Source organism: Trachemys scripta, chromosome 2 (genome assembly GCF_013100865.1).
Source record: "Trachemys scripta elegans isolate TJP31775 chromosome 2, CAS_Tse_1.0, whole genome shotgun sequence".
In the NCBI taxonomy this organism is placed as follows: Eukaryota; Metazoa; Chordata; order Testudines; family Emydidae; genus Trachemys; species Trachemys scripta.
The window spans coordinates 208,135,557-208,149,450 of NC_048299.1; the positions used below are offsets into that span (position 1 = coordinate 208,135,557).

The window sequence follows — 13,894 nt, forward strand, 5'->3', positions numbered from 1 at the left end:
TGCATCATTCCAAAAGACCACTGTAACCCCTACTCCAGCCGGCGGTTAAGTGACCGATATTGGCCTGGTACATTTAGGAGTGTGAGAAATCCCCACAGTCAATTATTCAGAGAACAGAACTTCAGCTGCAACAGGAAGTCTGAAAGTCTCTGAGAGGATGACTCCTGCTGGGATGCTGGCAGGATGTTCAGGTAGATCTGAGAAAGCCTAGGAGGGTAGACTAGAAAAAGTACTCATACCCAAGGAAATGGAAAAAGGTCAGATATCCTATGAAGCAGCAGTAATCTCTGCCTCTAGTAGTACTCCATATTTATCCATCATGGAACTGTCCTTCCAGAGGAAGGTGGAGTCTTGGACAAAAGAGATGCACAGTAGTCATCCATACAGACAGCTGCTCCCCAATCTTGCTGTGTAAGTCAGTGAGGAGACACTACCATTCTGTGGGAGGCCAATGTGATCTTCAGCAGCCTGCATTATAGAAGAGACAATTGTGCTTTGTCAGACTTCATCTGTATAAAATATTCTGCTTCATTTTAGTCTCTGACTATTCATTTTACCTCGTCAAATAATACACATGTAAATTGAAATATGAGTATTAACCATCCAATTGAGGGATATAACAATACCTATCACTGACAGAACAAGTGTTAGACAAGCTCAGCTAATTGGCCAGCAGTAGGAAAGTAAATAAAAATATAAATGAAAAGCTTTCTGAGCTCTCTGTTTTTTAGAAACTTTTCATTACAATAATGTTTCTGCCAGCAGGTAATCGGACTGGTCATCTGAGAACTGATAGGCAGGGTTTTGCTGATCCTCCAAAGCATCAGTGTTGGTTTACAGTAGCTTCTGGGGTCTTATCTTGGTGTCTGCTCCCAACACCTCTGTTCAGCATTGATTGTTTCACTTTTCCCTGCAGTAAGTGGGGTCACTGTGCCTTGGTTTCCCCAAGTTTGCAGGGTTCACTTTATGACAGCTCCTCTTGAGTAGAGAATGCTGCTCCTCTTGAGTACGTTTCTACTGACTTTGGATCTCTGAATGCCAGGTACCCTGGCCTGTCTCCTTGTACTTCCTAAGGCTGGGTTATTCAATCCTAGGAGTACGTAAGCAGCAGCTTTTATCCTTGGATCAACAGATAGATACTGATTATAGCTGCATTTAAACAGCATACTGTTCATTTAAAAAAGAGAGCACAGAAACAGACAAAACAAGAGAAAAGCATTTACTCTTCTCTTCCTATAGATGCATATCACAGGAAACCTGCCCATGGCTATTCTCCAGATGCGGGGTGGGGTGTGGGGTATTTGAAAGCAGGCATCCCTGGAGGATTAGCCTATAGTCTACTGGGAACTTAAAGCAAAATGGAGTCCCTGTCACCCACCTACTACCTGAATGTGGGTTTGATATATAAAGAGTGCTAAATATCATAGAGAAATGAAAAGGTGTGTGTGTGTGTGAGAGAGAGAGAGATGGGAAGAGTCTGTCTGAAGATGGTAAAATATGTAGTGCTTTGAAACTAGTTTCACACTCTTTCTTTGTGGCTTCAGGTTGATGGCACAAGTGAAATTAGATTGGGAGAGGCCTTTTGTAAAGACTTAGAATATTTTTGTGGTTTTAGTCCAACAATTCACACAACAGTTACTGAGTGAGCACCGCCAGATTAGGCAAGAAACTGCATGCAGCGCCTTGGTTGCTGTCCAACTACCTGGTAGGCACTATATTTAAAAGAAGGGATTATATTCCCAGTAGTACATGGACATCAGGGCTCATTGCTGCCGCCATGATACTCTACTCTACTCGTGCTCATTGAGCCTCAGTGAGGATAACAGACTAACACAACTGTTTCACTAGTGCTCTAATACATTTGGTCATTGCTATGCAAGGCCAGTGTAGAGGTTTCCCTAACCCACTCCAAGCAATGACATAGATTGAGCCATTGGAGCCATCTTAGTGCTGCAGTACAGTGGATTCAAATGGAATGAGCTGGGTGAATCTTTCTTTCTTTCTTTAATTCTCCCCAAAACAAGAGAGGCAGTTAGGGAACTAGTGACCTTCCCCATCAACTCAGGAGGCATTTGTGGAGACATGTCCTCTTCTGGACTAAACCTGTAGTTAGAGTTCTGCCGAATCCCACAGAGACAGCTAGGAAGAAGGTGTGCCCCTCTCTCACCAGACAGGCAGCGAGAGGTGGGAGGCCAGAGAACCAGTCGGGCTCAGAGAAGGGACTAGGCAGTCTCCTCCAAAACAGATGTACAGGCAGGTGGAGGCGGGGACATGTCATGGAAGCCAGCCTTGCTAAATGCTTACTGGTAATCTCACAAATGGCTCAGTGAACATGTATGAAGTACCATGGTAACACGGACACTCATTATTGATACAGTACCTATGTGCTAATCGGCACAGGGTATTTAAACAGAACCGAATCGCAAAAGTGCCTTGCTTCTTTAAATCATGAACATAAAGAGAGATGACTTCTTCTCTCAGCTATCATCCAAAGCATGGAGTAAGTCATCCATCCTGGCTGCCTAACATCAGTGCCACATCTAGGGTGCAACCCTTCTCAGATCAGATGCCTTCTGCCAATGCAGCTGATTACCATTCCTGCACTGAACACCTGCCCATCCTTGTTCACAGACTACAGGTCAACTGGCTCTCCAACGGCTTTTAACTGCATTCTTTTCAAAAGGAGCAGAAAATGTTTTAAAATAAATGGGGATTTGAGTGCCATGCTCCAAATGCTTACATACATTTTTGCACTGAATTTAATAAGTCTGGCTAACAACTGTGATCACCTACCACACCCGCATATTTAGGCACTGCAATCTTTTCAATTAAAAATCTATAGTCATGCAAATAGGGTGAAGTTGTTCCCTTAAACTTCTGTGAGTTTAGACATGCATTTGCTGGCCACATTTTCCCTTTAAGATCGGTGGAAAGTCCAGCAAGTTAAACGTTTGAGGTTTATTATGGGCTCCCATGTAAAAGAAGTGATCCAATAATATCCTGCTAGTTTCATAAAGTTTTGAATGTTCAGATCTGCAAGATAGATCCTGCCCTAGATCTTGCTGCTTACATGTATAGACCTAGGGCAGCATGTGTGTCTGCTTGTCTTCTGCCCATTGTGGCAGAACTCCAGAGGGGTGTGTGAAGTAGCAAAACCTTAAGACAATCATACGTTACCACTGAAAGAGGTAGAACTTGGCTTGAGCCAGTATAGTAAATTTAAGTTATAATTGATGTTGGAAGGAAAATATATACTCTTTGGTCCACACAGGTTTGTGTTGCTGCCCTAAGCATTGTAGGCTTGAAGCTTTTGGTTTTTTTGTTGAATTTTTTTATTATTATTTATATTTTAAACATAGCTCCAAAGCTTCTACCGCCGCCGCGAAAGTCTGAAGAAAACAGAAAGGTGGTGACCTCTTTCCTGAAGCCTAGAGAGAGTTCTCTTCTCCATTTGCAAAGCTTAGAGAGTGAGTTGAGAGAGGCAGTGGTCTGGAAATAGAAGGGAACTGGATAGTTGGATAGCTTTGCACGTAGCTGGGGTTCCTGCTCGTGGAGAGGGATTGACCATTGTCCCCCATGTTAGGACATTGTTCTGCCTAGACAGTGTAATATACTGGCACTTGTATATGTGTGTGTGTGTTTCTCTTCTATGTGCTAGATGGAAGGAACTTCATTTTAGAGATAGGTCAAAAGACTTTTAAAAGCTTTGGGTAATATATTATCACCCTGCAGCAGGAAAGGAGTTATGGCTCCATGAGACACGGTTCCTACCCTACACTGCCCCTAAGTATGGACTCAGGGCCGGCTCCAGGGTCTTGGCCGCCCCAAGCAGCCAAAACAAAACAAACAAACAAACAAAAAAAAGCCGCGATCGCGATCTGCGGCGGCAATTCGGCGGGAGGTCCTTCACTCCCAGGCGGAGTGAGGGACCGTCCGCCGAATTGCCGCCGAATACCTGGACATGCCGCCCCTCTCCGTAGTGGCCGCCCCAAGCACCTGCTTGAGAAGCTGGTGCCTGGAGCCGGCCCTGTATGGACTAAATCCCTGGGACATAATCATAGAATTGTAGGACTGGAAGGGACCTCGAGTGGTCATCTTGTCCAGTGCCCTGCACTCATGGCAGGACTAAGTATTATTTAGATCAGTGCTTCTCAAAGTCGGGCCGCCGCTTGTTCAAGGAAAGCCCTTGGCGGTCTAGGCCAGTTTGTTTACCTGCCGCATCCGTAGGTTCAGCCGATCGCGGCTCCCACTGGCTGCGGTTCACTGTCCCAGGCCAAGGGGCGCTGCAGGAAGCGGCGTGGGCCAAGAGACGTACTGGCCTCCCTTCCCTTAGCCCCCATTGGCCTGGAGCAGCGAACCGCGGCCAGTGGGAGCCGCGATCGGCCGAACCTGCGGACGCGGCAGGTAAACAAACCAGCCCAGACCGCCAGGGGCTTTCCCTGAACAAGTGGTGGACAGGCTTTGAGAAGCACTGATCTAGATCATCCCTGACAGGTATTTGCCTAACCTGATCTTAAAAATCACCACTGATGGAGATTCCACAACCATAATCTTGACCAAGTAATTGTGGATATGGTTTAGATTATTAATATATCTGTGTACCTGATTTCTAGGCACATAGCAGTACTATCCAGAGATATACAGATGACCTAAAGTGTGTCCACAAATTGTGGGAGCAAAAAGGGAAGACACGTTTGGAAACTCTCATTTGTTTTTTTTTGTTTGTTTGTTTGTTTGTTTGTTTGTTTTTGTTTCTTTGGCTTTATTTTGTATGAAAAAATGTTGACTTTAGATTGTAAAAGCCTTTCTAAAACTGCAAATTCCTTTTCTCCATTGTAAACTCCTCAGGGCAGGGACTGTTCGTTAATACATGGTTTTACAGCACTTAGCGTAATGGGGCCTGATTCTGATGGTGGCCTCCAGGTGCTAATGCAACGTAAATGTGTATGAATAATAATAATAACAATCTCAATTTGCTTTTAATGCTCATTATAATATTCAAATAATAATAATATTTATTTATTATAATACTAAAACAATAGAAGTATTTATTACAAGGCAGCTTTCAGAGCTCCTGATGCTCCCACTGACAATTTTGCCTCTGTAATCCTGGCATTATTAATCTGCACCTTAGTTCTTACTTTTTGGGCATAAACCTTACAAAGACTAACTCTCTGAAAGCCTCTGCTAAAAGCAATTGTTGAATTAATACTGTCAAGGACGACTAGTGCTTCTAATACCATTGTTTTTATTTTCACAAAGACTCCTTTTCATCTTTTCTCAAATTTTAAGGTCTAATCCTATGAGATGCAGAGTTTTCTCAACTCCTGTTGAAGTTAGACAAATGGGAGAGGTCCTTAAACCACAAACCCACTCACTAGTATCCAATACAATGGCTCAACTGCATCCCTGGTATGACTCTGTCTTTTGAGGGGTTTATGGCAGGGATTGATTTGGCCCGTTGTCTCCAGCTATATATAAGAGTGGTAGCCCTGGCTGGATCACAACCAGAAGATTTCAAAGTACTGACAGAGACTGCTGTGGAGATAATACAACATACCTACCTCACCACACCCCAGAGCCGGTCAGGTAAGTTATGACAGTTTATCAAATGTCTTGATCCTTCAGCATAATATTGGAATCGGTGTAGCTGGCGTAACATATATTATCTGAATAAGCAGGGTATACACTGAAAAACCATGAAAAAAACCTGCATTTATTTTGCACTCATATGTCCTCTGTCCACTAGTCTAAATGTACCATGTCTGTTTTTCAGATTCCATCAGAACAGCTACTCTTTTTGTTAATAGAAAGGAAAACCAGTAACATGAGACAGTTGATCTGCTGAAGACAAAAGTTCTTTCAGCCGCTGCAGAAGCAATAGGATCAAAGAGGAGTGCAGACAAATACCAATAGCTCCCAGATAGCTGGGGGTACCCAGGATTAAGATTCCCAAACTCCAAGTTCTTATGAGTGGTTGTGAGTCAGGAATGTCACCTATAACATTCCTGGATACCAACCAACCAGAGTGGAAACAGATAGGCCATTCTGAACTGAGGAGATCTCAGTTCAGATGCCTGGTTTAATAGATAATGACAGTGCCTGTAAAGCGGCCTAGTTTCCCCACCCCCATGCCTCATAAACTGACCAACCACTGACAGTTATTTTGGGGAGTGTGTCTCAACCACCCTTTGCCGTTGGATTTAAGGGGGATGCAACCACTCTTTCTATGTCCATCTCTTGTTATGGAGATCTTGGTTCAAATCCCAGCTTCACCTGCTGTTAGAATTTGAAGCTCCAGCTGTCTCTTCCCTACAGATCTTGCTTCTCTTTGCAGAACTTCAGCATTCAGCAATTGATCTGCCTTCTGATGCCACTCCTCTGCTGCTGCCACCATGGGGGAATTCCAAGGGGCTTGCCCTCATGTGTCAGCAGCAGCTGTTTTGTAGCTATGGATATGGGTGAAGTCCTGGCTATTGAAGTTAATGAGAGCTTTGTCAGTGACTTCAGTAGGGCCAGGGCCAGGATTTCATGCCTGGGCATTATCTACAGTGAGTCATGGCAGGAGCATCTAATATATCTGTACACTATGCTGGAGAAAATCTGAACAGCTGGCTAGACGGTAAAGCCTTGAGTTAGCAAGCGAGGCTTCACCAAAGGGTAAAGTACCTTACCTATATATAATAGGGAAAGGGAAAGTTGTAATGCATGTGGAAAAGGTCAAGGACATTCAGGAGACACTGTCCCAGAGGAAGAAGTAGCAGGCCATAGCTTCCTAGGGACTTGTGGGCTGATATCAAACATATCTTACTTATTTTTCCTCCATCATTGCTTACTTCAGAGATCTGACAGTGAAGTAGGCGTCCTAAAGTGAGTAACTGTGCGATCATATTGCTGTAACCCTTCTAATGCCTCACCCCTCCCTTTTGTTCATCACCTCCCACACATTATGTCATGTTTGATTTCTGCAAGCTCTTTGGGGCGGGGACTGTGCCTTTCACTGTCTACTCAGAAACGCCTAACGCACCTTTAGGAGATGAAAAATTATTATTAATAATAATAATTATAATCAGCTGGAATGGAATGAGGCCTGAAAAGAATGTCTAGAAATTGAAAAACTGCCTGTGTGATGGTCCAGGCTTGAAAAACTCCATCAATAGTAGGATATAGGGTGTTTTTAACCCCAGGGGATATGAAGAAAAAAACGTCCTTTGCTTGAAGCTGTTTTGGTGGGCGGTAAATTGTGCTAAGGTTGAAAAGACTGACAACAAAATGGACACTTGACAGCCTGAACTATTGTCAGTTGGACTAACTGTTCACCCAAGAGAGAGATTATTGGGCACAGCGCAGCTTTATTGAAACAAAAGTGAGATTCACAACAACAAGGCAAAACATACCATGAACCATGTACCTCAAGCACTGCAAACTTTCCATGTGCCATAATGGTTAAATAATACTGAAGAGACCTCTAACTCCAGAGATGTAAAATAATGTGTACCAGAGGCCACTATAATGGCAGATGTGATAGTTGCCATATCCTTAAATGCAACAGAAAACTACAGTGAGGTGGTATGGCCTAGTAGTTAGAGCATGGGATTGGGACTCAAGAGCCTGGATTCTATTCCCTGGCTCTGCCACTGGTTTGCTTGGTGCCCTTAAGCAAGTCACTTCAGCTCCCTGTGCCTCAGTTTCCCCATCTGCAAAGTGGGGATGCAGATGCTGATCTTTGTAAAGTGCTTTGAGAACTACGGATGAAAAGTGCTATATAAGAGCTAGGTGGCATTAGTGTTATTATTAATCTGTCATATAGTTATGGTGTTTGTCATTTACCATATATAGGGTTCCCTCAGACATGGCATTCACCATGGGTAACAGACACTTTCCTCTGAGGCACTCTCATCAAACAGTGATTAAGTTATTTTCATCTGTGTTTCTGAGTACCTCCCTGCTGAAAGGTGATGCTTTAGGAATTTCTAAGGGTGGGATCTTGCACCACTATGCTTTCCCATTGACTTGAGTGAGAGGAGAACCAGGCCCTAAGTGCTGGTATGAGACATTTCCTGTCATCTAGAATGAGACATGAGAGCTGGTATACATCTTTCACAAATGGAAAGCCTGATTTTTATGGTGTCATATAAGACATGTCCTCCAGGGAGGACCCACAATCTGTTTGAAATTCTTCATCAGTACTGTTGGTTTGACCTTTACAATGATAGAACAATACATGAGTAGGCTGTAGATATGGTCAATCAACTTCCTCATGTGTCTACATCCCCTGAGCTCTCTGAGTTAATCCACCTAAAATGAGAAGAATTTGTTTTCAATAAGACCTGGGAGTCATTTTTACAAATTTGGAGACCTTATAATGCATTCATTTTGCATTGAGCTACAGACGCCCCTCTTCATCCATCCCACATGCCCTTCCTAGAGACACATTGGGGGCATTTGGATGTGTTACACAGATTATAGAATTGCCCATCTGGAGACAAAAGTTTATGGAGAAACCATGATTCTGCATTGCAATCACAATAAGTCTGCTGCTTCAATAACACCCACTCAAAAAATTTCTTGCAAGGTGATAGCCATAAGCTGAAGAATTCATAGTATGTCCAGCTGGCCAGAAGAATAAGTCACCACTTCATGGAGTCACAGAGTTAACTACATCTATAGCCTGCTAGAATAATTAAAGATGAGACCATATTTATCCCTGATAGCAATACAAAATACTAACCAAAAATAAATCCTGAAGGTGATATGGTGATATACTGGGCTAGTTTTTCAAACACTGAACTCATATTTCCCCACCTAACATTTTCAGAGTGAGTTAGATCATTTAGATGTAAGTTCTCGTACCCACAAATCTGGTATTTAGATGTCTAAAGAGCCTAAATTGTGGATGCAAAGAATTGTGAGTGCAAAATTGTGCCAGGATGAATCCAGGCTGCACATCTGTCTCTTTAAGTACAAGTATTCAGACTATTTTGTTTTAGAGGGCTGTGAATTGGATCTCATTCTAAAATCCAATTATATTAAACAGATTATATAATGCTGATTTATACTGTGCTAGCAGATAGCCTTTGGTGCTTTCAAAAATGTTATGTCTACACTACAGAGCCTACGCTGGCATAGCTCCTTAGTGTACACACAGCCGGAGATTTTCTGATATGATAGGAACACCACCTTCCCGACTGGTGCCAGCTATGTCAACAGAAGCACTCTTCTGCAGTGGGGGATGAGCTTGGCACGGCTATGTCAATCTGAGGGATGGGTTCTTTCACACCCTTGATCGACGTAGCTATGCCAATATAATTTTAAAACGTAGTCCAAGCCTAAATAATTTAGGAGCTTAAAATCCTATTGGAAGTCAACATGACTTAGGAACATTGAAACATTAACTTTAGTGGTGGGAAAGACCTACAACACTGGTTCTCAAAGTATGGGCCATAAACCACCAGTGCTCTGCATAGCCCTTTCTGGTGATAAACAGAAATGAATATTTTGAGATTCAAGGGTGGGATTTGGAAGAGAGGTGCTCCCTGAGAACTGTACAGCCTTTCCTTATTACATGCTCTGCAAAACAACTAAACAGATAGAGATTCATTGAACCACAGTAGCAGGTTACCCAGTCTGCCAACCTCAACTGGGCTTCCCTACATTTTGTTCTCTAGTGCTTTTTCCAGTCTAGTGTTAAATTTCTCTTGTGTTGGGACTTCCATTACCTTCCTTGGAGCCTCACTGCAGTTTTTAATAGTCCTCATGATTAGGAATTGTCTCCTGATATTCAGCACACATCTTCCTGTTCCTAAATTTAGTCCATTACTTCTGGTTATGCTGTCCCTCTTGGAACACCTTACACAATTCCGCTACCTCCTGGCAGATGGTTTTCATACCCCAGCCCCATCTTCATCATTTATTGATATTTAGTTCCTTTAATTTCTCCTCTTAAACGAGTCTGGCCACAACTGTATTTAGGGGCACAAGAATATTTGGGTAAACCCACAAGCACAAACACCATTACTGAGTCCCCCAGTTACTGCATTGGATGGTGGCTGGCAAATGAGGCAGCCACTACTGTCCTTGCTGAGCAGGTGGCTTTCTCCCCACGTCTATCACATCTGGATGCTACTGAGACATGGGGCTCACCAGGCAGACAGATGAAGGTGTGACTTGAAAAGAGTTGCCATCTTCTTATCTGCGCTCCTGGGCAGAAGCAGGAGTGTCCTGCTTTGAAATGGAAATTTAGCATCTTTCTTCCACCTCATCCTGGCCCTCCTGGCTTCCACTCAGCTTTCTGTTTCTTCCCTGCCCAGTCAATTAGCCTGGGTTGAGGGAGACCTTGGAACCTGCTTATTCCTTTTGCAGCAGCGGGACCTCCCTGTACTCATCAGCCCCCAAGCAAAACAGTGGCTGCTAGGGTAGGATTGCTAGTGGCAATAGTCTAATACTATTCAGTCAGCTCTCCCCAAACAGTAACTGTCTTCCTGGTCTGTGTTGTGATGCCACTGTGTGTTTGAACAAAAATCACACTTCTGCCTTTTTAAAAGTCATATATCCCATTACAGGGTCATTTTTAAGTTTGCTGTCCAATCTGTAAGAAGAAGGACAGGCTTATCACATTTCTGTCACAAAGTACCCTTGTGATTTGGGTCAATTTGCTTAGGATTGCATTTTCAAAGGGCCAACCTCTGTTTTGCAGGTGCAATTGGCCACAAAATTTTGCCTGAATTTGTGCACCTGCTATTGACATGAAGATGCAAATCTAAGTACCTGTGCCTCTAATTACATGATTGATCGTACAAATTGGGTAGTGAGAAGCTCAAGCACTCAGATTTGTGCCTGCAATGTGCTGCTTCAAATATGAAGGCACAAACTTTGTGGATGCCACAAATGGGAAGACCAGTCCTTGCCCATAACTGGCCCCTTAATCTGCGAGATGTGGACAATTAGACTTACCCACTTATAAAGTGCTTTCAGAACATGGGTTGAAAAGAGCCAAATAAGTGCAATGTTTTATTATAATATTATTATTATCAGTCATATGTGTCTTTCAGCATTAATGCTTTCCAAGTGTCTCCCTGTCACTGCATTTCTGTGCCATAGATTCTGCTCCAGTAGAGTTGTACCTCCTTAGGCCAGGGCTGTATTGACCCAATGTTTCAATATTTTCCCCAATATTGAAATGTATTCACTAACTTTTCCATGTTGAATGTAATCTAATTTTGGTATTCCTTGCTCATATTTCTAGCATTTCTGGGTCCCTTTGTAGTACTTTGTTGTCCTACAAGTATGGTACTATACACTGGTATATAACATAGACATCTGAAAAAGAATATATCTCCCCCATGTCTTTAAGTATTATAATAAATCATATTTGGATTTGAAAGAAAATCTGAGTTAATTTCCTCTTCCGTCTACAGAACTGGCTCCTTTAATGCCAAAAAAAATTTAGTAAGCACTAAATTGTCTCTTAGTTGAAACAAGTTCTTTTTTTTTCAAGATTGCTGAACTGTGAAAACTAGCCACTATTAGAGATAAGTTAGTTGTTCATGACATTGGGTACTTCTCCCAACTTCTTGCTGTATGAAATCAGTTGTGATCTTTAAAGTGAGCATAGTAGGTAAAAATTTCAAAAGCATCTAAGTGGCTGAGAACCCTAAATTTCATTTTCAAAAGTCACTTAGGTCAGATTAAGAGGCAGATAGATGCCTATTGGGACTTTCAAAAGCATCTAAGCAGGTTAGGCTTCAAACTCTCCTTGAAATCAATAAGACTTAGGCTGCATAGAATCATAGAATCATAGGACTGGAAGGGACTTCGAGAGGCTTCGAGAGGTTGTCTAGTCCAGTCCCCTGCACTCATGGCAGGACTAAGTATTCTAGACCATCCATGACCAGGTGTTTGACTAACCTGCTCTGAAAAATCTCCAATGAAGCAGATTCCACAGCCTCCATAGGCAATTTATTGTACTGCTTCACCAACCTGACAGTTAGGAAATTTTTCCTAATGTCCAACCTAAACTGCCCTTGCTGCAATTTAAGCCCATTGCTTCTTGTTCTATTCTCAGAGGTCATGTTTTCTCAACCTTTAATCATTTTTGTTGTTCTTCTCTGGATTTTCTCCAATTTGTCCACATCTTTCCTGAAATGTGATGTCCAGAACTGGAGACAGGACTCCAGCTGAGGCCTAATCAATGTGGAGTACAATGGAAGAATTATTTCTCGTGTCTTGCTTACAACACTCCTGCTAATACATCCCAGAATGATGTTTGGGTTTTTTTTGCAACAGTGTTACACTGTTGACTCATATTTAACTTGTGTTCCACTATGACCCCCAGATCCCTCAAGTTTCAGAGTAACAGCCGTGTTAGTCTGTATCCGCAAAAAGAAGAACAGGAGTACTTGTGGCACCTTAGAGACTAACAAATTTATTAGAGCATAAGCTTTCGTGGACTACAGCCCACTTCTTCGGATGCATATAGAATGGAACATATAATGAGGAGATATATATACACACATACAGAGAGCATAAACAGGTGGGAGTTGTCTTACCAACTCTGAGAGGCCAATTAATTAAGAGAAAAAAAACTTTTGAAGTGATAATCAAGCTAGCCGAGTACAGACAGTGTGATAAGAAGTGTGAGAGTACTTACAAGGGGAGATAGAGTCAACGTTTGTAATGGCTCAGCCATTCCCAGTCCTTATTCAAACCGGAGTTGATTGTGTCTAGTTTGCATATTTTTACAGATTCAGACTAACACGACTACCCCTCTGATACCTGAATATCTTTGTAAATCTGGCCCTAAGTCACTTTTAAAAATGAGACTTAGGCTTCTAAAACACTACTAAAATTTGACCCAATGGGCATAATTCACTCATCAGCAAATATTCTGAGTTGCTATTGGTATAAAAATATATATGGCTAGTAAAACAATGGATTGATTACTGTTTTCTCGAATTAGAAATACAGTAACTCCTCACTTAAAGTCATCCCGGTTAACATTGTTTCGTTGTTACGTTGCTGATCAATTAGGGAATGTGCTCGTTTAAAGCTGTGCAATGCTCCCTTCTAACGTCGTTTGGCAGCCGCCTGCTTTGTCTGCTTCCAGGAAGAGCAGCCCATTGCAGCTAGCTGGTGGGGGCTTGTAAGGAGGGTGGACCCCCAGCCCCCCTATCAGCTCCCCACTCCCCTAAGTTCCCTGTGCTGCAGCCGCCCAGCAGGCTATCAATTGCTGGGCAGTTCAGCTGTCCCTCCTCCCACTGCCATGTCCTGCTCCTGCCCTCTGCCTTGGAGCTGCTCCCAGAGACTCCTGCTTGCTGTGCCGGGGGGGATGGGGAGGGGCTACTGTCAGGGTGTCCCCCACCCCCCTGCTCCTGCACCCCGCTTACTCCTTCGCCATATAGATCAAGGAGGGGATACGGATGGAGAGAGACAGAGAGAGCTTGGGGCAGCAGCTGCTGTCTCAATTTCCTGATCCACTTAAAAAGACAATGCACTTAAGAGTGGGTCAGCTTACTTAAAGGGGCAGTGTGCATATCTCTCTCTCTCTCTCTCTCTCTCTCTCTCTCATACACAAGGTGTGTGTCTGTCTCTGTCAGGGCCGGCTCCAGGGTTTTGGCCGCCCCAAGCAGCCAAAAAAAAAAAAAAAAAAGCCGCGATCGCCATCGCGATCTGCGGCGGCAATTCGGCGGGAGGTCCTTCGCTCCCAGCAGGAGTGAGGGACCGTCTGAACAGCTGGACTTGCCACCCCTCTCAGAAGTGGCCGCCCCAAGCACCTGCTTGGTAAGCTGGTGCCTGGAGCTGGCCCTGGTCTCTGCTATGCTGTCTCCCCTCCCTCATGTTTGTGCTGCCTTGTGTGAGAGACTACATTAACAATGATGTGTTAACCCTTGAGGGC

At 43.3% G+C, this 13,894-nt stretch overlaps 1 long non-coding RNA gene across 1 annotated transcript in view; it reads right to left on the minus strand.

Annotated features, from left to right (window-relative positions):
• Positions 1–260: 260 nt before the first annotated feature.
• The window catches only part of LOC117873443, a 67,652-nt gene continuing 54,018 nt past the window's right edge, over positions 261–13,894 (minus strand). The window contains exon 4 of the long non-coding RNA XR_004644733.1: positions 261–468. This is a non-coding gene — a long non-coding RNA (uncharacterized LOC117873443). The remainder of the gene's footprint in view (positions 469–13,894) is intronic.